This window comes from Protopterus annectens, chromosome 4.part0, assembly GCF_019279795.1.
Source record: "Protopterus annectens isolate FY-2018-M chromosome 4.part0, PAN1.0, whole genome shotgun sequence".
NCBI lineage: Eukaryota > Metazoa > Chordata > Ceratodontiformes > Protopteridae > Protopterus > Protopterus annectens.
Genome location: NC_056733.1, coordinates 61,591,301 through 61,617,396, shown reverse-complemented (window position 1 = coordinate 61,617,396; position 26,096 = coordinate 61,591,301). Strand labels below are relative to the sequence as shown.

General features: G+C 39.4%; 1 protein-coding gene across 2 annotated transcripts in view; it reads left to right on the top strand.

Moving 5' to 3' along the window:
* The window catches only part of LOC122799185, a 54,423-nt gene that overhangs the window by 1,511 nt on the left and 26,816 nt on the right, over positions 1-26,096 (top strand). The window contains exon 1 of one of the 2 annotated variants that reach the window (XM_044068088.1): positions 5,853-5,952. The exons of the other annotated variant lie outside the window; for it this stretch is intronic. The gene's annotated coding sequence lies outside the window, so the exon portion shown is untranslated. Of the gene's footprint in view, positions 1-5,852; positions 5,953-26,096 lie in introns of those variants that run through there. 2 annotated transcript variants of the gene reach the window in all.

Here is a 26,096-nt window from a genome sequence, read left to right as displayed (position 1 = left end):
TCAAAAATATATAAAAAAAAAATAATATAGTACTTGAAAAAAAAAGTAAGTAAAACACAACAATTTTACAGACCGCTCATTCTCTAAGCACAATAGTGTCCTCCAGGGTGTGTGTTAATGTGCAATTAATGCCCTTCCAAGAGTGTAGAGACCCTCTGCTTTCAGCGTTGGGCCTTATAACACCCCTGGGTGGGCATTAATTACACATTAACACACACCCTGGAGGGCATTACTGCTTACATAGCTGTTATGTTTTGGTGTAATTCCTTGTAAGCCAACCAGTGAGGAATTACTACAAAGACTTGTGGAATCACAGACAGGAAATGAACAAAAGTTGGTGCAGTTAAAGCAACAGCTAATTGCACTGGCCAACACAGCTGCAACCTGATTATTTCTGATTATGCTCAATCGCAAAACTTAAGTAGGCAGTGATGTTAATATTAATTTATGCCAGTGGTCTCTATGCATCTAGTCCTTTCAGTACATAGTGACCCACAAGCCCAGCTTAGTCATTCAAAATACTGATACATTGTCAAGAGCTTGCAGCTCATTATTATGACCCCAAATTCCGTGGTTTGGTGCTGGAGGGGGGTAGTTGTAACATACAGGGTCTGTAAATACATAGTGCATCTTTAAAATGTGTGCAACATGGGACCAGTCTCACAAACAGTTTGGCAATACTTTGTACTAGTTAGTTAATACGGTACTGATTGCCTGTTAAGGGTGTATAAAAAGAAGTAGCCCGAAAGACTGTAATCAATGTCAGTTCCTTGTCTGAGGAGCAGCAAAAAGGAAGACCTGAAGGGATCAAGATGTGGAATTATATCTGATGAAATAACTTAATTGCAAATTTTGAATTGAAATATGGTTGTGGCCTGCAGCCAAGGACTAATAAATACAACCTACTTGTGAGAGAGAGAAAAAAGTTATTGAGGAAAAATTGTATATAATTCTGAGAAGTCAGGGTATGCTGTTTCTTTATTGTTTGGATTTTTTTTTGTCCCAGTTGGAGAAATAAACCTTTGTCTTTTATATGTTTGTGACACCAATGCCTCCTTGGACTTAGCACTACAAACATGAAACACTCTATCACTAACTAGTCACTGTGATGGCAAAATCTGAACTGAAACGTAACAGTTCTAAACTGTTGGAAAACAGCAAATCTAATTGCCTGGCAATAGTTTGACAGCTAGCAACAAAGATTAAAGCTATGAGCTATTAACAAGCAGCATCATGTGGTACAAGGTTTCATTACCTCTGCCTTCACTTGCCTGCTGTGTAATCTTAAGCAAGTCACTTTACTAGACAGTGGTTTCGGGCAGTCGGGGAATCGGATTAGGCTCCTCAGCGGTTTTCTGGACTGCATGCCTAGTAACTACCTATGAACCTATGAAACTATGAACTGTAAAGAAATAAGTAGCTGGTAATAAAACATCAACAAACTTACCTTAAAAAGTAAGTAATTAAAAACAAGTAAAATAGTGTCTGCTCCATGATGCTGTGGTTAAAGCCTTAACTACCATCTAAGTGACCCAGCAATAACTAGTAACCTGGGCCATGGAGAAGATCAGGAGAGATGGAGGGAGTGACTAGTCGGTGTGGGCATGCCAATTTGGGGGGCGGGGGGGGGTGCAGGTAGGCTGTCTGAAGTACTGACAGGAGCTGGATGTTCCACGTGTTTCACTAACAGCACTGGGCTGTGTAGGGTGTGTATGTATATATACACACACACACACACACACACACACACACACACACACACACACACACACACACACACACACAGACAATGTGGCTGGAGTTGGACAAGTGTAGTAATGTGAAGGTTTGCTTTGGGTGCCAGTAATATTAGGGTTTAGTATGAAACCTTCATGGCTGCTTAGATTACAGCTTCTCATGAGCAGCTCTCACCTGAAGAAGAAGAGTATAGGGACCAGGCAGGTCACAGAAGGGTGGATGGATAACAAGCAGTGGCATAGCTCTCAAAATCTTTGTTCTAGAATTCTGGACATTGTCAAAAATAAATGAGGGGAAAAGATACAAAATCACGGACAAGTTTTAAGTATTACTACTTTAGTATGTTCTGCCAAGTCAGGGACAACTGAGAAATATGGGGAGTGGGTATAAAGTAGAACAAACATATCATATGAAGATGAAGTTTCACAAACAGGTCCTCAGCAAAAGCTCATCTACCAGTTTTGGTGGAAGCAGGACTGTTCGCCCCCGGATGGTTCGACCCCAATGCATTTCTACACAATTTCATGTATAAATTTATATTTATTGTATATGCAATTTTTTAGTGGACAGTTCGACCCCGGACTATTTGACCCCAGACTGTTTGACCCCAAATATATTCTAGTAAGTACTTTATCATTATGTTATTATTTAATCAATTATTCAATAATAACACTGTTAATTTTTCATTGTAAATATATATATATATATATATATATATATATATATATATATATATATATATATATATATATTTTACTTTAATATATTTATTTAATTTAATTTAATTATTACATTGGTTAGTATAAATATAACACATAAACTTTTAACATATAATAACTGGTGTTATGTTTTAACATATTATGACTAGTGTTACTTTATAACATACTTTATAAATTTTTTTTATAATAAATTAAACGCATGTTTTTATTTTATATTATGTTCATATTTTAATCACTCTATTATGTATTATAAATTTGTTTAAAATTAAATGAAATCAATATGATGGGTTGGATATTTTAAGAAAGATTTTGCACACACACACATTATATATATATATATATATATATATATATATATATATATATATATATATATATGATTTTAATAGAAAAATGATTGGCAGTGTATGTGTAATTATGGATCTTGTACCTCACAATTTTTTTTTTTGTTCAAAGACCGATATGGAATAGCTATGGACACAGTTGTAGTACTGATTTATGCAATTATTATTTAAATGTGTGGTTATATTTGTAGGGATACTTTATTTTTTAATGCCTTAATTGTATTTTTATTGTTAATTTTACATATTTTTATATAATGCTAATTTTACCGTTCTACGGTAACTCCGGCCTAGTTAGTGCTGGAAACTTCCGTATGTTATTGCTACTGCTTATTTCCTTCTTGTTTTTGCAGTTATTGTTTTTTTCTATATAATTCAACTAATTAGTTCCATTTTTGTAAAGTAAGTGTAGTCGAAGCACATAAATAGAAAAGAAAAAGTCTGTCTTAACCAATTTTAAGAATGTTTAAACAGTCTTTCTTTTCTATTTATGCTTTGATGTGCTTCAGCTTCACTTACATTATTTTTTTTATTCAGGTCCAACTGTCCAGGGTCAAACTGGTTGGGGGCGAATCGGCGGGGACCAAACATCCTGTACCCGTTTTGGTGTCCCATAGAGCTAGATTTGGTGCTGAATCACTTTGTTAGGGTGGGAAGTCATACTTTTGTCCATTCTTGATGTATTCTACTCATTCCGTATTAAGTTAAACCCATTCTTGATGTATTCTACTCATTCCGTATTAAGTTAAACCCATTCTTGATGTATTCTACTCATTCCGTATTAAGTTAAACCCATTCTTGATGTATTCTACTCATTCCGTATTAAGTTAAACCCATTCTTGATGTATTCTTCTCATTCCGTATTAAGTTAAACCCATTCTTGATGTATTCTACTCATTCCGTATTAAGTTAAACCCATTCTTGATGTATTCTTTTCATTCCGTATTAAGTTAAACCCATTCTTGATGTATTCTACTCATTCCGTATTAAGTTAAACCCATTCTTGATGTATTCTACTCATTCCGTATTAAGTTAAACCCATTCTTGATGTATTCTACTCATTCTGTATTAAGTTAAACCCATTCTTGATGTATTCTACTCATTCCGTATTAAGTTAAACCCATTCTTGATGTAGTCTACTCATTCCGTATTAAGTTAAACCCATTCTTGATGTATTCTACTCATTCCGTATTAAGTTAAACCCATTCTTGATATAGTCTACTCATTCCGTATTAAGTTAAACCCATTCTTGATGTATTCTACTCATTCCATTATTAAGTTAAACCCATTCTTGATGTATTCTACTCATTCCGTATTAAGTTAAACCCATTCTTGATGTATTCTACTCATTCCGTATTAAGTTAAACCCATTCTTGATGTATTCTACTCATTCCGTATTAAGTTAAACCCATTCTTGATGTATTCTACTCATTCCGTATTAAGTTAAACCCATTCTTGATGTATTCTACTCATTCCGTATTAAGTTAAACCCATTCTTGATGTAGTCTACTCATTCCGTATTAAGTTAAACGCTGTCATTTTTGAAAAAAAAAGTATTTTGTTGTAAAAAAATGGTCATGGCTGCTTCCATGTTTATATTTATTTTTTAATATTTTTGAGTTGTAAGTGATATTTATACAAATTATCTGTTAGGCTAGTACATACCTGTTAAAAAGCTGCATCCTGCAGTCCTGGGTTTGAGTCCCACAGTCTCTGCTACTCTGAATAAGTCACTGCATCTGAACTGCCCCTAAAATAGACATTTGTGTCAATTACAGTAAATTGGTTAGAAAATTAATAAAAATGAAAAAATAAATAACAGTAACTGTCAGTAGAACAGGATCGGGCAACTTGTGTAGATGTAGACAAAGATGCCATAGATGTGGTTCTGCAACACTGCGTGGTCAACAAAGCTGAGGGGAGCAAAGCAGTCAGGGATAAGCTGTTCACCCTGGGGAAGGAATGAGGGAGACCTGTGAGAATCCGGGTCTGTGCTTAACCTCTTGCAGTGCCCACAATAGTGCCCCTATTATGTCAGATGTACCAAGGTTAACTAGGGTTAAGTGCATGGTACACACATACCACTATGACATCACTGCAAAATGGCATAGCCTAAAAAGACAAAGCCGCAGTTGCTTGGCCAAGCTCTTCTTCCACAGCTTCACTGGGATGGATCTCCTACCACATGGCATTAATGTTCTATGAAACAGACTGCTGCGTGGGAGGTGCAGATAGTTTTGTGCCCTTTAAATTTCATGACTGCAGCAGAACCATGTACATGAGGAAGTTGAGGTCTCTCACTGACTCACTACACCCATCTTGAGACCAGCCATCAACATGGACTAGAAGCAGATTGCTGTAGATGCCCAGAAAAATCACAAAGTAGAAGGAAACTATATCAAAAATGTACAGCAGAAAGTTTTAACACTATAAACTAAGATTATTTTACAAAATATAAATATTTGTGATCAGATGTATTACTACAGTGTCAAGCTGGAAAACATTAACTCTCCACATATATATTGTGACCAAGTTGTTAAACCAGTGAATTCCTGACAGCCCTATAAAAATCATACCCTGGAACAAGTGAACCTTACCATGTTACTGTTGCACTTTCAACTGATCTCACACCCCTTTTGTAACAGGTCTTATAGGAGAATAAGTGTTCCTTGAGACAACCTACCTATCAAAATCAAACTAAAAAAGAACAACGTGGTCTGATGTGCCCTTTGTTATGTCTCTAGTTGAGAACTAACTGCTGAAATGCATCTTGTGAATAATATTCCTCTGTTGTCCCACCCATACCTACAAAACAGTTTGTGTCAGTGGGTCTGACATCCTCAAAATTAAAATAAAATGTGTATGAACAAGCTTTGCTTCTACCTAAAATGATTATATGGTCACATAAGTTCTTTCTAACAGGGACAAAACCATCTAAATAGCTCACATTTAAATATGTGAAGCTGCACTGTGCATCAGCAGAACTTTATGAATACGTAAACAGGTAAAAACTGGCTAAACTAGTTTAGTGACCAAGATAACTATATTAAGATGTGCACTCGGGCTTGGGAAATGAGTTGGAAAAATTACTTAAGTTTCAATTTCGCTTCTGTTAGGCTTGGACATTACATGACTGCTCTGCACGATTTTTTCAGGTCAGTACTGCTTTAATTGTATTATTCTTGGTTTTTGCAAGAATGTTTTATGTAACTCTGACTTCTTCAGGGCACAGTTATTGTATTTAACAGAATTTCACAAAAAAATGTCAGTTTTGTAGGACTGTGCACCTGTACATTTCAGTTTAATTTAAAGACTGATATTTTTCCTTTTTCCTATCGTGCATTATTGTTAATGAACACCTTAAAACAAATTCCAAAATGAAAAATAAATCTAGCCTGTCATGCTGTATTTCTGTTTCAGTTATCAAAGCAATAGTATTTAAAAAGAATATGTGGGCTGTATGGTTATATCTAGTTCTACAGTTTTGTGTGTGTGTGTGTGTGTGTGTGTGTGTGTGTGTGTGTGTGTGTGTGTGTGTGTGTGTGTGTGTGTGTGTGTGTGTGTGTGTGTGTTTGTGTACACAGACACATACACAAAGAATAAGGGAAACAATAAAGACCTCTGTGTTTGCAAAGTTCTAGTTAAGAAAGACTATCCAATCCTCTATTAGAAATAAACATCTGGCATCTGTAACATGCACATGCAGTTTGAATTATACATAATAAGTGTATTTGTAATTTTGTTCCTTTTCAAAATATTTCTCTCTGTTTTATAACATTTTATGTTTCGGTAAGATTGAACTGTCAAAAACTATTACTTTTATGTACTGGCCTTCTGTTTTACACTTGATTCAGAAATATGAAAAAGGAATCATTACATTATAATCTTATATAACAGAATTAATTATTAATAAATATTTATTATTAATAACATGGATTTATAGAACACAATCAATATACTATATATAGCTTTCTTTCTTTAAAGATTTCTGTTAATATTCATTTTCATCATTAATACTTTTTTTTAATATTATCTTTTGAACATTAATGTTCAATCTGTGTTTGAAAATTTTCACTTATTTGTATTTTTTAATCAAAATAAATAAAGAAAACATTCTATGCTTTGGTAATTAAAGGGCAAATTGAATTTTGAGTATGTTAAGAGTGAAACTCTTGTATTAAAGCAAACATTTTTTTAAGGGGAGGTGGTAGTGTATTAATGCTTAAATGTACTACAATAGAGTCTGCATTAAATTATTTAAATGCATCTTTGTAAGATTGCTAATTCATGCAGCAGCAGTAAATCATCCTTGGGATTCAAAAAGACTTAGTCCAATGCAGAAGCCTTATTTCCGAAAGTTTACACGTCACAATAAGCCTTTCCAAATCTCAGACCACTGTATCACTCTGGTTTTTCCCTTCACTTGGACCATGGCGAGGTGACTAGTATTGTTGGTGAAACCCTTTGCTAATTCAGCAGTCCAGAGAGTTGCTATTGCTAATTGGCTATGTGCTTTCCCCCAGAAATGTTCGTACTCCCAATCAATTAACTTGGTTGTGTGAGAATCAACTGGTCTAGTAAAATTGCACACTAGGAAGAAAAAGTGAATGTCTTCTTTTAACAACATTCAGCTATTCACTCCTATGGGAGCACTCAAAATACACATCTGTAGTGACATGAATGTGGCTGAATGAGTGTGTGAGTGTGTGTGTGTGTGTGTGAGCATTTGTTTGTGTGTGGACATCTGTGTGCACGTCTGTAATGACATGAATGTGGCTAAATGAGTGTGTGAGTGTGTGCACGTCTGTAATGACATGAATGTGGCTAAATGAGTGTGTGAGTGTGAGTGAGTGTGTGTGTAAATGAATCTGTGTTGCTATATCTTCTACAGCAATGACTGCAACTAATGGGCTCAAACATTCAAACACTAAAATACCACTATGTGTTGCCCAACACACAGCACACAATGTAACAGCAAAATACAGAATCACACTGAAACACCCCATACACCAACAAACAAAATAACTCCAAACTAAGTGTTTTTGCACTTCTGCACCCCAAACACACACTGCTAATTACATTTTCTAACTCTGAGATTGCAAAACAGTGGAGAAATTATGCCACAATCTCACAACAACAAGCTGTGCAGTCATCCTATATGCATACTAGCACTGCTGACAGTTTTCCACATATGATAAGTTTAGATATCCACACTTTTGAACATTACACTGTTATATAGATCAGGACACAGCTGAACACTTTCAACTGGCTTTGTCCTAAATTATGTAAATGGAACCTAAAAGTATACAACTGTAAATATATACTTACTTACATAGACTTAGATCCTCCCACTCTACATAGCATTTCAGGCAACAAGCGTTCTCCAACATTTCTGGTCTTTGGCAGAGGTCTTGGCTTCATCTCAACTGATGTTCAGTGACATCAGATCTTGTATGAACGTTCTTCTAGTGTTCCATGGGCATCCTTTTGGTCGTTTGGCATCTGGAGGTTGTCAGTGTCGTCTTCAAGATCTGATGTTTCTTCATTGGAAGGACGTGCCTGGCCAGTCAAAGTCTTCTGTGAGCAATGATGGTGTGGAGTTTGCATGAGCCACATTTTCATAGAACCTCTTCATTGTAGTATTGGACATACCTCTCAACCTCTTAGAGCATAAAATCTGGACAAAGCCTTAAATGATGGGGGGAAAAATAGGGACAGATTTTAAATATTGCTCTTACAAACTTAGTTGATTAAATAGTAGGTTTTGCATTAGCATGAATTTTCTGAAGGATGTGGAGTCTTAAACTCAAATATTTATCATTATTTAATGACTTCATTCCTCATCTATTTGCCAGAAAAGTACAGATTTTAGGAGAAACACACCAGAAATATGAGGCAAAAATCTGGACATTCTGTGAAAATCTGTACAGTTGAGAGGTATGGTATTGGATCTTGAGAATTCAGAGTAGGCACCTCTGCTGAAATATGTCAAGCTTCTTGTTGATACTTACTGGTGATAATACAAGTGTGTGTATGTGTGGAATCATATCTAATGATGTGTTTTTCAAATGCTGCTTTTATCGGAAGAAGAGATTTCGAATTGCATGTGAGGTAAGTGGGTTTGGTGTGTACAAGCATGTGTAGTTTAGGATTTGGTTTAGAATTAGTGCTACATAAATGGTTAGATTTAGTGGTGTGCGCACGCGCGTGTGTGTGTGTGTGTGTGTGTGTGTGTGTGTGTGTGTGTGTGTGTGTGTGTGTGTGTGTGTGTGTGTGCGCGCACGCATGCTTAGATGAGTGCTTGTTGATTTGGGTTACAGTAAGGGTTTAGTAAATATATAGGTTTAGTGTTGTGTTTGTAAGTCTTTGCAGCTTATGGCTAGAGTAATGTTCATAGGATCATAGGATCACAGCAGGTTACTAGGCTATCGACCAGGAGGTCATTTCAAGCCTAGCCGTTTCATACTAATGTAATACCATAGATACTGTAGTCAATACCCAGGATTGTATTTAGTAATGACTGCCCATGTCCAGGAAGGTTGTGGGCACTATCCCCGATAAGAATTTATGGTTCCCCATCTACTCGTCCAGGTTCCTTTTGAACAGGGTCATAGAGGTGCTCTGCTTCACATGAATTGGCAGCCTATTCCAAAGATGCAGCAGTTGCTGGGAGACAAATTTGCCCCTCCAGCATATCCTACTCAAGTTCCAGGCCATATTTAGGTCCCTGGAACAGGTAGCTCTCGTCCCGTTTGATTTACAAATGTGCAACAAATAATTAGATAATGGTATAGATTTTTTGGTGCATGCATGAATGTTTGGTAGTGTTTGAGTGAATTGATTGAATGGCAGTTTATTTGAGAATGTTTATGAATGTTGCTTAGTGTAAATGTGAGTGCTTGCAGGTTAGGGTTAGAGTAAGGGTTAAGTTAGGGGATAGATGTACTGTTCATTTTTGATGGAGTGTGTGTTTGTGTGTGTCGGAGCATTTTCTTTAGGGCTACTGTTATGGAAAGGTTTATGTAAATTCATGTTTAGAGTTATAATTAAGGACAGGGTTAGCACACGTAAGTAAAATGAGTCAGGGATTAGCCACCATGACCAAGTCTCTCATGGGTGCTAACCCTAACTCTGTCACTCCCAAAACCCTAATTTGGTCTGAAATGATGATTAGAGCTAGAGTTAACTATTCCAAAAAAGGAAAGTTATGTGCTTCCTTTTTTGTTCTTTATTGTTTCAGAGTTTTTTTTACTTTGTACTTTGTTTTTCAATGCTTGTACACTTTGGTGATCTGTCATAATGATATACATACATTCAGACACACACACACACACACACACACACACACACACACACATATATATATATATATATATATATATATATATATATATATATATATAGAGCGAGAGAGAGACAGATATGGTATCCCAGCATTTTTCGATCTGTACTGTGGTCAACATGTGTTTAGTCTACAGATGTGTGAGACAGACAATCCCCAGGTAGGTGAATAACCCCTTGTCCCAGGGACTATGAGATCTTGGAGTTGGAATATATAATTAGCAGGGGGTCCACATGGTGAGTGCAGGGTGGCTTGCACTCCTGAAAAAAAAAACATTGTTTTCTTAATGTTTTTCTTCTTTAAATTTTTGCATGCATCAAGATTAATGCTTGGCATATGCATAGTTGTGTGTTGAAGTGTGTAATGTCAATCAGTTTGTACCTACATTATGCACGTTAACATAAATGCTATTTAACCAAGTTAAATGCCACACAGTCACAGCCCTTAAGGCTAAACAACACACCTAATACACGTGTAATAGGCAACTCTATTGTCAGACACACTGACGTCCCACTCACCAGACTGAACAAGGAGAAGGTCACTGTAAGCTGCCTGTCAGGTGCCAGGATCCGCCACATAACACAAGCACTCAGGTCACTCCAAAGTAAGTACAAATATGATTCCGTTATCATCCATGCTGGTGTGAATGACCTGAGACGTACCTCCCTGGACTATATGAAAAGAGACATAGAGGAGCTCTCTGATCATGTAGCCCAGGCCGGTATGACCCTGACCTTGAGTAGCATCTTGCCCTCACCAAGAATGATGCCACAATATAAAGACAAAATGATCAATTTTAACAATTGGCAAAAGTATTGATGCCATTCAAAGGGGATCCAGTGTCTGTCAGCCTGGGATGACATGCTCGACAAGCCACGTTGCTTCGCTAGGGATGGCTTGCACCTGTCACCCCTGGGCTTTCGAATACTGGCTAAGGCTCTTGCCACCCCCATAGTGCCTTTTTTAGGCAAGGCTCAAAAGACCAACCCACCTCCATAGACAACACAAAGAGAAAAAAACTAAGGGTAATGCTGCTCAACGCCAGAAGTCTAAACCTCAAGATGCACGCACTCGAGGCTCTCCTTAGTATGAAGAATATCGATATCTGTGCAGTAACAGAAACCTGGTTCAAGGCTCCCGAGAGCACCCCAGCACTACCAGGTTATAACATACCATGCTTTTCGGCCCCAAAATTCGGACCGAATCACAAAAGGAGGGGGAGTATCCATATTCATCAAAGATACCCACACCTCCAGGTTAGTGGCACTGCACGAAGCATCGGAGACCATCCATGTGCAACTAACAGTGGGCAAAACTTCCTTTCAGTTTGTAGCCTGCTACAGATCACCCTCCCAAACTCAGGAACCCCACTCAGCTTTCCTGAGAACACTAGAGAATATGAAGGTCTCTCCAAACACCATAATATTTGGTGACTTTAACTACCCAAACATTGATTGGGAAAACTACTCAAGCCTCAACACCCTTGCCCAATGGTTCCTAGAATTTATAAACTCAAACTCTATGGAACAACTGGTCACCACTCCCGCAAGAGGGGAGAAAATATTGGACCTGGTCATCACCAACATGGAGACTCTATGTTCCACACCAGAGGTAAACCCCTCATTGGTCAGATCAGACCATAAATTAATCTCACTGGACATCCATATCCCGTCCCCACCCCCAGCCAAGGAAGCCACGGTGAAAAATGTCTCAAAAGCAAACTTCACACTTCTCAAAACCAAGGTGGAATTCTTCAAAGCCCCCGGGCCAGTGGAAAATACTGCCTAAACCACAGAATCCTTTACAAAGCATTCTATGGCCACCTACAGGAATGCATGGATTGTGCTATCCCAAATAAAACCAAGACTCACTATTCCAAAGGCAGGAGACCTGTCTGGTGGACCCCGGCCATAAATAAGCTATACAACAGAAGGAGGAAGCTACTACATGATAGAGCAAAATCCCAAAAAGGGAAGGCATCTTTGATCAGTGCTAGCAAGAAACTACGATCCCTCATAAAATCATCTAAGGCCAGCTTCGAAAGAAAAATTGCCCAAGACGCTAAAGATAATCACAAGGTCTTCTTTAGTTATGTCAGGAATCTGGGTGGAAACTCCCAGATATGCTCTGAGATCGTGCAAAATGACAAAAAATACATTGAACCCACAGACATTGCCAACATCCTGGCTGACAGGTTCAGTGCAAACTTCTCCCCCACCCCCCCCACCGAAAAGAGCAAATGTTTATCCCAACAGAATGTAGCCTCCCTGACATCACAGATGCACAGGTGAAAGCTGCCCTCTCCAAAGCAAAAAACACAGCATCAATGGGACCGGACGGTGTCCCGGGCTGTGTCTTACACGAGCTCCAAGAAGAACTGAACCCTCACATAAAGTCACTGTTCAGTCTCAGCCTTACTACAGGATATGTACCCAAAGAATGGCGTACAGCAACAGTGGTCCCGCTCCACAAAGGTGGTGCCACAGTGGACCCCGGAAACTATCGCCCTATAAGCCTGACTAGTCTGGTCTACAAAGCTATGGAGCGTATCATCATGGAACTCATAAACAAAGACATTGGGAACCTCCAGACACTGGATCCTACCCAATTCAGCTTTGTTAAGGGCAGATCTTGCCTCTTAAACCTAGTTGACTTCTTTGAAACAGTTACCAAGGCCATAGATAAGGGGAAGGTAGTCCACACAGCCTACCTGGACCTCGCAAAAGCCTTCAACACAATACAATACCCCACTCGGGCATCATAAATAAGCTCACCAGCTTAAATATCAACCCCTATGTCACAAGATGGGTTGCAAACTGGCTCAGGGATAGAACCCACATGGTCAGAATTGCAGGTGCCATGTCAGACTCTAAACCAGTTACAAGTGGCATCCCACAAGGCTCAGTCTTGAGACCTCTCTTGTTCAGTATATACTTCTCTGAGGTACAGGCTAACATGGGAGGACTATGGCTGACCAAGTTCGCAGATGACTGCAAACTGGGAGCCATAATTGACTCTCCGGCTGACACAAGCATCCTCCAACAGGGTCTCACAGAGATGGATACCTAGTGCCAGAGCCACAGCCTCAAGCTAAATGCCAAAAAGTGCATGGTCATCCCCTTTGGGAAAAACAAAGTGCCCACAAATTACCACACAGGTGGTAATCCATTAAGTACGGAAGAAGTAATTAGAGATTTGGGGACCCAAGTAGATAGTAATCTCGCCTTTGACAATCACGTTGCCAAAGTGGTTAGAAAGACCTTCTATATAGCCCACCTTATCACGAAAGGGTTCACATCTAGATCAAGAGAGGTCATTGTGCCCCTCTACTCATCACTCATCAGGCCCATAATTGAATACAATGCCCCATTTTGGATGTACCTTACCTGACACCTGCAGCAACTGGAGAGACCCCAAAAGTATCTCACCAAGAGGATCAAGGGCCTCAAACAGATGCCCTATGCAGTTCGACTAAAGAAACTCCAGCTCTACTCAGTTGCTTACTGCCTACTCAGAGACGATCTATGCCTGACGTACAAAGCCATGTCTAACCCAGAATTAATGGACATGCTCCACCTCAGGAAATCCAAATCCCTCAGAGCTACATGCTCCAGGGACTTAAACCTCAGCACAGCAATAAATAGGACATGCTGGAGTGACAGATTCACATCCCAGAGGCTCCCCTCACTCTGGAACAGAATCCCAATTCATGTTAGGCAGAGCCCCTCACTGACCTTCTTCAAGAGAAATCTTGACGAGTGGATGGGAGATCGTAAGTTTACCCCTGGGATCTCTTCTATGTCTGTGCTAGACAGAGGCACATTAAACTAACCTTAAAAGGGCTATCTTCTGTGACCTACTATACAGAGGCACAGTTAACTAATCTAAAAGGGAGACGAAAGCCAAACACACTCTGGCTAGGCTTATAAATGTCCTAGGGCAGATAGCCTAGTATCAGACTATGAACCTATGAACCTATATATATATATATAGAGAGATATGTTTAGGTCCTGTAGTGTCATGTTTATCACCCTATGCTTGATAATGGGTCTATATCAGTCCGTTGAAACGGCTGATGATCGAACACCAGATGTTTGAACTGTAAAGTTCGAACACTGATTATTGTGAAGCCGTGAAACACCAAATTCTTTCCCCAGGGAAAGAATTCAGTGGGCCGTTTCTGTGGCTTTGCGATTATCAGGACTGTGGTGGGAAGTTACGGGTCGGGTTCAGGTAAGTGTGCGATTGTGTGGACATTAGGGTTAGGGCACAGGTTAGGTGAGTTAGGGTTAGGGTGCAGGTGAGGTGGGTGTGCGATAGTGACAGACTTTAGGGTTAGGGTGGGATAGGTGAGTTAGGGTTAGGGCACAGGTGAGGTGAGTGTGCGATAGTGACGGACCTTAGGGTTAGGGTTTGGGTTAAGGTAAGTGGATAGATAGTAGTGTATGTACAGTTTAGTATAGGGTTAGATGTAGGATTTTAAGTGTTTGTGTGTGGATTGCTGTTTTTTTTGGTGTGCTTGTGTTGTGTGTGTGTTTCCTGGATCAGCGGGAAGAAAATCGCTGTTCTAAGACTTCGATGTTTTTGTACTTCGTGGTTAGAAGTTCAAACATATGATGTTCAAACTTCAGCCAGTTTGGTGAACTGATATAGACCCCTTGATAACCACACATAAATCATTTCACACCATTGCCAGGAGATGCTCCCAGGGCATTCCCCTCAGTCCATTCCAATTACGTTTCCACGAGGCTCTGTTTAAGCCTGTCTCATCCCCACAGTAATATATCGCTGCTCTTTTCTCTGCCTAATACATGTGGGAGTTCTCAATGACAAAGATGTGATGTAGACTTCTGACAGAAAAACATACATTAGAAACACGCATATTAACTCCAACAGTTCCTCTCCTCTCCCCTTTCTTCTTCTTATTTTATTATTTTTTTGTGTTTTTTTTTTTTTTATTATAATTTTTCATTTTTTAATTAAGTGAAAAAAACTTGTCATGCAAACTTCTTTTGCATCATAATGTTAAATGTATTTTTTTTATTGAAGGCAAAACAAAAAAAATCACTGGACTTATACCTTCTAGCCTTTTTGATGGTTTCCACTGAGGCCTACACCTAAGTCCACAGCTCTGCCTATTCTGAAGGAGTGCCATGAAAAACATTCAGCATCCATCTCTTTGGCAAGTTGCCACTTGTTTTATCATCGCATCTGCTTATTTTCCAGAAACAGGCTTACCATTCTCCATCATAAACACAAGCCCATCCAGATTTGCACTGGCATCTAGCTGGCACAGAGTACCTAGCCATAGTACTGTGCAAAGCCCCTGAACCCTGGTGGCTTTGAGGAAGACCTGTTGCCCGCATGCCTCCTGATTGGTCTTTGAGGAGTGCAGTTTTGACTTCCATTATGTCTTTCCATTTTAAGCCCTTATTCCTTGTGACTGCAGCTTTCCATTGGAGTAGCTCACCAATCCTAAATGCTCCATAATACAGTGTAAGAAAAAGGCTTGCCCATGCTGCCAAATTGCAGTAACTATTCAGTTGTCCTTAACCATCTCAGGAAAATAAGCAGTAGCTTTTTGCCAGAGTTATTCTCATATCTGTCCTTTTCCCCCTCTATCCGTCACCAGCTTTTTATCATCCTGCCCAATCTTTTGTTGGTCAGGGAGAGCAGTTCCTTTTGCAGTGCTGTTGATGGCTACCAAGTGCCATCATACTGCCACCACCACATCCCAGCATCCATACATGCACATGTCTTGGTAGACTTCATCTGAAGACCATAATCAACGTATTGCTCTGGGGCACGATGCCCTGATGCTGGGCACCCAAGACTGCTTCTCCTGCTTCCTTATAGTTGTTTCCCAGTGATTCACATCATGCCTTGAATGCATTCTCCTATACTTGCCACCTCTGGAACCAGGGCTCTGATCCTGTGAAACTGTTGGCAAGAAATTACCCATACCTGCTAAATACTGCACAACAAAAGACATGGTAATATGTATTGCATACAAGACCATTCTCCTAATAGCCCTGTGGACACTCTCTGTCTTTGAATATCTCCCAGTCAGACCACGACCACCTACTGGCTGTCTGTGTGGAACCTCATCCTGCAGTTCTTAAGTTCCTTCTCCCAAGCCAATATCTTTGTTCAGATGGACATTATTTTTAGGAACATTATGTCCATCCTCACTTCTGTACTCCAGGCCTTTATCCAAGGCATGGAGAACCATCTCCCTGCAAAAAAACTCTGCCCTTGCTAATTCATTCTGCAGCATCCCTGTACAACCTCAGCTCCCTACTGATGGCCTCCTCACCTTGCCAGTATACAGTGCCATTGATGCCATTACCCCCCCCGACAAAAAATTAATTCCCAGCAAGCCTGATTATCTGCTCTCAGCTCTTCTGTGAGCCTCATCCAGTGTTGTTTCTGTCTTCCTCTCTGCAGCAACTTAGATAATGGCAGGCACAATGTGGGTCCAGTGTGATCTCCTTGCAAGCAAATGTGATGTGTCCCAAAAACTCCATGCCCTCCCATGCCCTTGCCTTCCTTTACCCATGGACCTCCTTTTATCTACTCGTTTAGATGGTGTACCTTGTCTTCTGGTAGGCACGCCATGCATGATGTGTATCAATCTGCAAACCCTGGAATGTAATAGCCCTAGGTGGTCCTTCCTTGTCTAATACTAATGGCACACTGAGGACTTCACACAACTTTTTCAGTCTTGCCATGGCTGCCTCAATGCTTTATCTACCCTGGCCCAAAATTAGCAAATCATCCAGGTAACAAACAGGCAAACACTGTTTCTCTGATCAGCCAAATCCAATGTAATGTGCAAGCTACTGCATGCCCCATCGACATTGTCTTGTCAAAGTTATACTTATTTCTGACCTTCTTTCCTAGTAAATGCCAGTCAACCAGGTGCACTGCTAACAGCTAGAAGGCTGACTCGGTGTCCATCCTGACCATCCAGGTAAACCCACTGCCTGTCGGTATGCCAGTTGCATCATCATTTGAAGAGTACAGTGCCCTTACTTCTCTCTTGTCTGTGGATGGAATCATCCGGATGGGATTGGTGACATATCATTCCAAATTCACCCATCTTCTTTTTGGGCACAAGGCCCAGTGCTCAGACTTTGAAGTGATCAGACAGGGGGGCTCCTGTACAGGTCCACAAATGGACCTAGAAGTACCAATTTGTGCAGTGTTTTAACAATCTTTTCCTTCCCCTTACTGAAGCCAGGTTCTTACATGTGCTTTTGCTAGAAGTTACCTTGGGCTTAATCCTAAAGCTGCAGTTAAAACCCTCAATAAGATAACCAGCCACTTCTTTGTTTGGGTAGCTAGCCATCAGGCACCAAACCAGTTCAGCTTTAATAGGGGAGTGGCCCCTTTTGAGAATGTTGGTTTGGCCTGACTTCCCCAAACTGACTACTCCTCTTATTATGCCCCTACCTAGCTCCCTAAGTTCATTACATGAAGGGGTTCTGAGCCCTACCTGACTCGTATCCAAAGAGACATTTTCTTGCCATGCCCTACAATATAGGCTTTGATGGAACCTACCATAAAGCAGACATTGGTAAGTGATGCGACAAGCAGTCCACTGGCATTTGCCTGCATTAAATGCCCAGCAACACCTGACATCTTGCCTCCCTTCTTGTTGTAGGGGCTGTGGCCTCTCCATGTTCCACCTCTGCTTCTTGTCTTGTGAAATTTCTGGTCATACCAGTAGCAGGACATGCCTCTTCTGCAACTCCTTTATGATCATAAAGTAAGTTATTATAAGTAGCTGTAGTTTTGATTCTTTCTCTAGTGTCACTACCATGAAGTACATGAACCCCATGATCCAGTTATCTCATTTCTTTTGTCTTCTTTTAGGAAGTCTACTCTTTCTAAGATCCACTACTGCAGCCAATAAATCCTTTTTCCCTGGGCATCTGAGTACAAACTTTTCTGAACTTCTTTCGTGCTGATCAAATAAAACTCATCAATGTACTCACCTTGCTAAATGTTTTCTTTTACTGATACTGGGATATGAGCTGTTAAATGAATGCGTTCTCTATTGATACCTGGGAGACCTTGAAACGGGTCATCCCCTTCACCTAATATGGCCCTCAAGTGCACTGAGATAGTATAGTCAATAATGCATTCCATCCCTCTCCAGGCAAGACTGTTAGTACACCCTTCACATACACTATCCAGTCCTTACTCTGCTGATGTGGTTAGCTAATCTCTCCTGTTTGCTACTCTGCCAGATTAGCTGCTACCGCACTTACAAAGTCTCTTCCACTACCCAGTTTCCAGCACCTTCACTACAACATGCTTGCCTACTTTGATTTGCTCTGCTTCTCCTACAGCCTTGCAAAGACCTTGGTTCTTTATGACCACTCCTCACTCTGGGCTGTCTGCTTGTTCCCTCGCCTGGGTCTTCAGTCTTGGCCATGTCTTCCAATAGTGAATTCACTTGACCCATCAAGGAATTCCATCTGTCATGATATTCCCCTACTTGGGACATTCTGCAACGAAAGTGTCCTGGTAACTAGACCATCTTATTCTACTGCTTCACTGCTGTATCACAGTTTAATTCCATGTATTTGCATATGTCATCAGTTTTTATATAGACTCACCTTCAGGCTCAGCACTACTTTTTAAATATTATTTATATAACCCTCATATTTCTTTTAATATGATAAAAAAGAACAATAAAACTAAACCAAACAGTCTGTATTCATTCTACCTCTTGCCTCCTCAGATATCACGGCATTCCAAAATCACATATAATGCACACATACACACACACACACACACACACACACACACACACATATATATATATATATATATATATATATATATATATATATATATATATATATATATTATATATATGTATATTATATATATAATGTGTGTGTGTATATACATATGTGTATATATATATATATATATATATAAATATAAGAATACATGATTTGGTCACGCGACCAAATGTCGATCCGTCATAATTCCGAACCATAATGTCGAAACTCGTAGGCGCGAACGCTCTTAATGTTACACGCAATGCTACAAATGTAAATAAATAAATAAATAAAACATCGAATTCAAAATTCCCAATCACACAACTGCCACAACATGCGCTACCATGGATCAAGAGGGCATCTGCAGATTCTACATTTTGCGATCTTCGGATTCTGCTTTCGACATGTTTGCGTTCGGACATCAGCCGTTCACTCAAATGCCTGTATATACAAACATATAGGTATAGATATATATATATATATATATATATATATATATATATATATATATATATATATATACACGTAGATAGGTGTGTGTGTGTGTGTGTGTGTGTGTGTGTGTGTGTGTGTGTACATGTTTGCACATACCTGGGTCCAAACCCGGACCTTTTGTAGTGATATTGCAAAATTCCTGGCTCTGAATATACCATGCTGCAAAGAAGAGCTCCATTTTATTAGTTCCTCTAGTATAGCAATTTTTTTATAGGACTCAACAAACAATTGCAGTGTCTTAAATATCTCAGACAAATGGGAAAACAAATTGTAATTCTCTTGCACTAATTACCACCTGTTTTTGTAATAATTAATTTGAAATGGCAGTACAGTACCCCCTAGGCGAAATACTATCCAAACATGATGTGTTCATCTCACATTCTGCTATCAGATTTGTCAACAAAATGCAAAGAGGTGAAGAACTACTAAGCTTTCCAGTAATATAATGTCTCGCCACCCACAAAACGTAGTGGTATTTTATTTATTTATTTCGGAAGTTAGGTTTTTGCTTTGTGATCCACTGCGTCCTTCAATCATTCTTTTTGTTTTATGCTGTTTCACAAACATTCCAGCTGATTCAGTTATGAATGCATAACTGCACCAAAATTGGCAGATGCCAACCAGAAGTGACAATGGGCTATTGTGTTTATATTAACTATATTAAAACATTTTGGTACTTTTTTATCTCATTACAGGCCAAGTACATAACAAAAAGCAGACTATTATTCAGCAAGGCAGTGATCGGGTCTATGTTTACCCGTCAAATGAAACTTTCATTGAATGGCTAAACACTAAACCCTTTTCACTGAATGTTCATTCATCAAACGTTCATTTCAGTGAACGTGTGAGATGGGGAAAGTAACTAGTTGGCCAACAGTTCCCCATCTCACACACCGCAGTATTTCAAAGGCCTTTTCCCCACTGAAGTGCAATCTCAGAGTTGGTATATATAGATGGGGGAGTGTGGGGGGTGAATCCCCTCATATTGTGGAGTGTGAGGGGCAAATCTCCCACCTGAGTGGATTTGCATAAAATTAAGATCATGGTATGCTGTTTGATTTTTTGTTTCACTGTTCACTCAGTTTTTCTCAATAACTGTTCTCACAAAATTATTTTATGGTAGCTGTTGAGCAATTATAATGACAGCTATGAAGAGGATGAAGAATGGAAAGGCTGTTGGTCCAGATGACTTACTTGTAGAAGCATGGAGGTGTTTAGGTGAAATGGCAGTGGAGTTTTTAACTAGATTCTTTAATGAAATCTTGGAAAATGAGAGGATGCCTGAGGAATGGAGAAAAAGTGTTTTGTTACCAATTTTTAAGAATGTGTGATGTGCATAGCTGTAGTAACTACAGAGGGATTAAATTGATCAGTCACAGCATGAAGTTATGGGAAAAAATAGTGAAAGTTAGGTTAAGAAGGGAGGTGATGTTTAGTGATCAGCAGTATGGTTTCATGCCAGGAAAGAGCACTACAGATGCATTGTTTGCTCTGAGAGTGTTGCTGGAGAAGTACAGAAAAGGTCAGAAGGAGTTGCATTGTGTCTTTGTGGACTTAGAGAAAGCATATGACAGGGTGCCTAGAGAGGAGTTGTGGTAATTTTTGAGGAAGTTGGAAGTGGCAGAGAAGTATGTAAGAGTGGTACAGGATATGTACGAGGGTAGTGTGACAGTGGTGAGGTCTGCAGTGGGAGTGATGGATAAGTTTAAGGTGGAGGTGGGATTACATCAAGGATCAGATATGAGCCCTTTCTTATTTGCAGTGGTGATGAACAGGTTGACAGACTAGATCAGACAGGAAGCCCTGTGGAATTTGATGTTTGCAGATGATGTTGTGATCTGTAGTGAGAGTAGGGACCAGGTTGAGGAGACCATGGAGAGGTGGAGATATGCTCTAGAGAGGAGAGGAATGAAGGTTAGCAGGACTAAGACAAAATATATGTGTGTGAATGAGAGGGAGGATAGAGGAATGGTGATGATGCAGGGAGTAGAGGTGGCGAAGGCGGATGAGTTTAAGTACTTGGAATCAACAGTTGAGATTTCCCTTCCCATTCCTGTTTAGGTATTCCCCTCATCCTGCTGCCGGTTTCCTCAGCTGTTTTCTTACATGCATATTTTCCAAGCATCATAACCCACTGTCCCCTAAGACCCAAAGTGCATTCTCCCTTCTCTCACTCCCCTTGCCTATACCTTCTGTTCTCCTTTCTACCTACTCACACGTAAAGCCTTTCCTTTCTGTTCTCCATATTTTGTGCATCTATTTTTCCTCATTTCGCCTGCTATAACCAATATATTGTCAAGTACACATATTAAAACATATATGATTGCAAGGACAACATTACTGCACAGTTTATTTCTTGGTGCTGCTAAAACCATTAAAAGTAAAGCATTTTTCTTTTATGAATGGTTTGTTAGTCCCTGTCTCAGACCATGTCTAAATCTATTACTCACCCTCTTTCTATAACTGCTTTTTTTGCTGTTAGAAAAATACCAGCTGTGTGCACCAACGCTACATATACATTTTGAAGTGCATATTTCTTATCACACCATTTACTTACTGGTTTCTGTTGTCTCTCGTGTTCTGTCTCCATTTTATTTTTGCAACATCTGGAATGCTTCAAAACAAACCCATAGAAGAAATGGGTAACAAGGTGCCCATGAAATATGGTCAGAGAGTGCTTCCTGCTTGCAATACTTTTGCACAGTTGAACAGCTAAGTGGTTATACCAGGGCAGTTTTACCTGTAGACATCACAGTAAAGTACAACATTCAGCACAGCAATCATACTAAGGAGAAACACACAAAATATACTTTCCACTTTTCATTGTCTGACTAAAATAATAGATGGTACTAAATGAACTTCTATGGCATTTAATGTTGAATTTTAGTTTAAATTCACCATGCATGATTTAATTTTCCCTATAGAAAAAAAGAAAAATAAGTATTTGTTAAACTGGAAGTTACGCTAGCCATACAGTCCCTTTTCTGCAGTGATCCATAAGCAGTGTCTGTCAGTTTGCTCAAAGTTCAACAGTTTGTAAATGAAGGCTGTGAGAATCAAACACAAGATTCTACAGAGACTAGGTCTAATAGCACATAGTGCTGTCCTTCTGTGACAATCTACTTGTTGTGTCTTTCGGCTTTTCCCGGTTAGGGGTCGCCACAGAGGAACTCCGGTCCGCTAATGATTGGTAGTTAATTTTTATGTACCGAGTTACCAGCCCTGATGCACAACCTTCAACGAAGGTACGCCTATTCACGCATGTCTCCACGCAGAAGACTCCCTAGCTGAGAATCGAACCGGAAAGTGTCTTACTGTGAGGGACAATCTACTAAACTAGTTAAAAGAAGGTCCACTTTAAAATGTTAGCAGCTTACTTTCATCTCTGCTTTGGTTTATAGCAATCAGTTGTAAACTATTTCATAGCACAATGTGAGACTTAAATTAAAATGAAGTAGATAACACAAAACCACCAACTAGCTATTTCCGTTTTCCAGTACTGGTCCACTTTTGGGGACAAAAGGATAAAAAGAATAGCTTAAGATTTCATAAAGAAATGTGCAAATATACTGTGATGGACATTACAGTTACATTGTCACTTTCTTATCAATGACTTAAAGGCATAACCAGTAGCACTATGTAATTTGATCATACCCAGCCTTAGATAAACTGGAGCCCTAGATAAAAAGATTCTGACTGTGAGTAAGGCCAGCCCTGAATTAGATAAACCAAAAAAAAAAAAAAAAATGAAGCAGTGACTGGCTGGAAAAAAAAGTCTTTAAGATTAGGCTGAATTTTAAATCAACATTATCAATGGTAGCATCATTTTGCTCATTCTCTTAAATGCAGTTTATCAGCCGGTCTTTTTACCCATGTTAGTCAAGCTTGTCACAGTGCAAACTGCTGAAATACACTGCTCAGTGGGCCCTACTATCCATCATATATGATCGCCACCTGGTGGTGAAGCAACATATTGTTTGCATTATGTACAAATTGAACATAAAAACCTGGGTTTGTTATCATATATTAATAATCTATACAGTATTTATGTTCTGCGTCTCTGTATATAATATTATATAATATTTTCTACCTTGATATGGTATGGTGAGGAGCAGTTATCCTGACATGACCTTTTTCACTGAAGTTTCCCATAATGTTTTATGATATGAATTTGGTTCATATACTAAGCTAATGGCCACAAGGATATTTAAATGATTACCCATGCATCCCAACCCAGTTTTGTCCCAGAGTTCCTTGGATGCCTATATAGTGGTGTATGATAGTAAAGAGGTAGGGAGCTGAATTGAGGTGGGCTACCAGCCACAACTCTGAGCTGAGATAACAGACAATTAGAAGCTTCTCAGCTTCCAAAAAAAAGTTGCCTGTTTTTTTTTTTGTTTATTTATACAATTTAGTCCACTTTTTATTGCCTGCTGCCTACTTTTATACTGTATTTATTTACTATGTACTAAACTACACTGTTATACTGCAATTGCCTGCTACGCTGTGCATGTAAAATCAGATTGTATTGCTGTTTACACTGTTTAGAAAGCTTTTTTGTTGTTTCCACTGTTTAAGTATTAACTGGTATTTTTTCACTGTTTTAAAGCTATCTGTCCCACCTGTTCTGGTTTTCACACCAAGGAGTACTTAATTAACTGATCTGTTTCCTCTCTAAATCATTCTTAAGAGCCTCCTGGCTGATTTTCTGCTGTTTTAAACATTTTTTCAGTGTCTCACTATTTTTCTACTGTGTTAAATATTCTTTAGTGTTTCCCGCTGAAACTAGGGTAACTAGTAGCTGTATCATAGTTCAGATCCATTCCTACTGCTTCTAGAACTGTTTGTAGAAGTTAGTTCTGAGCACATTCTCCAGGTCATCTTGGACTGGAAGGGGCCTATCTACACTTCTGTGAGAGAATTGTGTTTGATTGGCACCAGATTGGTAAAGAGGGGTTGGTTTAGGGCTTGGAATAAGCATCCTCATTAGTTATTTTTGAATTTTGTTAAGAGTTTTCAGGTTTTAGCTTCTGATATTTAAGCCCTGCATCTGAACAGGTTTCTGCTTGTTTGTTCTGAGGTGAGCTACCAACCACAACTATGAGCTGAGATACCAGACAACTAGAGGCTTCTGAGCTTCCAAAAAACATAAGTTGCCTGTTTTATTTATTTATTTATTTATTTATTTATTTATTTTTTGCTTATTTATACTATTTACTGCACTTTTTTATTGCCTGCCACTTACTTTTATACTGTATTTCTTTACTGTATACTAAACTACACTGTTATACTGCAATTGCCTGCTACTCTGTGCCTGTAAAATCACATTTCATTGCTGTTTACAATGTTTAGAAAGCTTTTTTGTTGTTTCCACTGTTTGTTAAGTATTTACTGGTATTTATTCACTGTTTTAAAGCTATCTGTTCTGCCTGCTCTGATTTTCCCACCAAGCAGTACTTAATTAACTATGTTAACTGTTTAAATCATTCTTTAGAGCCTCCTGGCTGATTTTCTGCTGTTTTAAATATTTTTTTTCAGTGTCTCACTGCTATTTTTCTGCTGTGTTAAATATTCTCTAGTGTTTCCCACTGAAACTTGGGTAGCTAGTAGCTGTATCATAGTCCAGATCCAGGACTGCTACTTCTAGAACTGTTTGTAGTGGTTTGTTTGTTCTGAGCACGTTTTCCAGGCCATCTTGGATTGGAAGGGGTCTATCTGTACTTTTGTGAGTGAATTGTATTTGACTGGCACCTGACTGATAAAGGGAGGACTTGGAATAAGAATCCTCATTGGCCCTCTTGAATTTTGTTAGAGTTTTTTCAAATTTTAGCCTCTGGTATTTAGGCCCTGCATCTGAGCAGGTTTCTACTTGTTTGTGCATCTTGCAACACCCCGCACTGCTGCACAACTGTGCATCAAAGCCGGATAATTAAATTCAACAAATTTTCCCTTAAAACCCAGGCAAAAATATCCATTCGCCAAGCTCCACCATGATCATTTCTGTAAAGCCACCGCTAGTAACAACAGTCTTCAACCTAGCATTACGGACAGTGGGACCACCCTTGTTTCTCCTGCCAACCTTGTTGACTTGAGTCTCTTATAGGTTCATAGGTTCATAGGTTTATACTAGGCTATCTGCCCTAAGGCATTTATAAGCCTAGCCCAGAGTTTTGTGGCTTACGCCACCCCTTATGTTAAAAAATACTGTGCCCATTAGTTTGTTGTGCCTCTGTCCAGCAGTGACACAGAGATGATTCCGGGGGTAAACCTACAATCTCCCATCCACCGGTCAAGATTTCTCTTGAACAGAGCCAGCGAGGTGCTCTGCCTCACATGGACCGGGATTTTATTCCACAACATAGGGAGTCTCTGGGTGACAAATCTATCCCTCCAGCATGTCCTATTTATATCCGTGCTAAGGTTTAAGTCGCTTGCTCTAGTGGATCTGGTAGATTTGGATGTTTTGAGGTGGAGCATGTCCATTAATTCCGGGTTGGACATGGCCTTGTATGTCAGGCACAGGTCACCTCTGAGCAGATGGTATGCGACTGAATAGAGCTGGAGTTTCTTCAGTCTGGCAGCATATGACAGATTTTGGGAGTCCCTTTATCCTTTTGGTGAGGAACTTTTGGGGTCTCTCCAATTGCTGCAGGTGTCGGGTGAG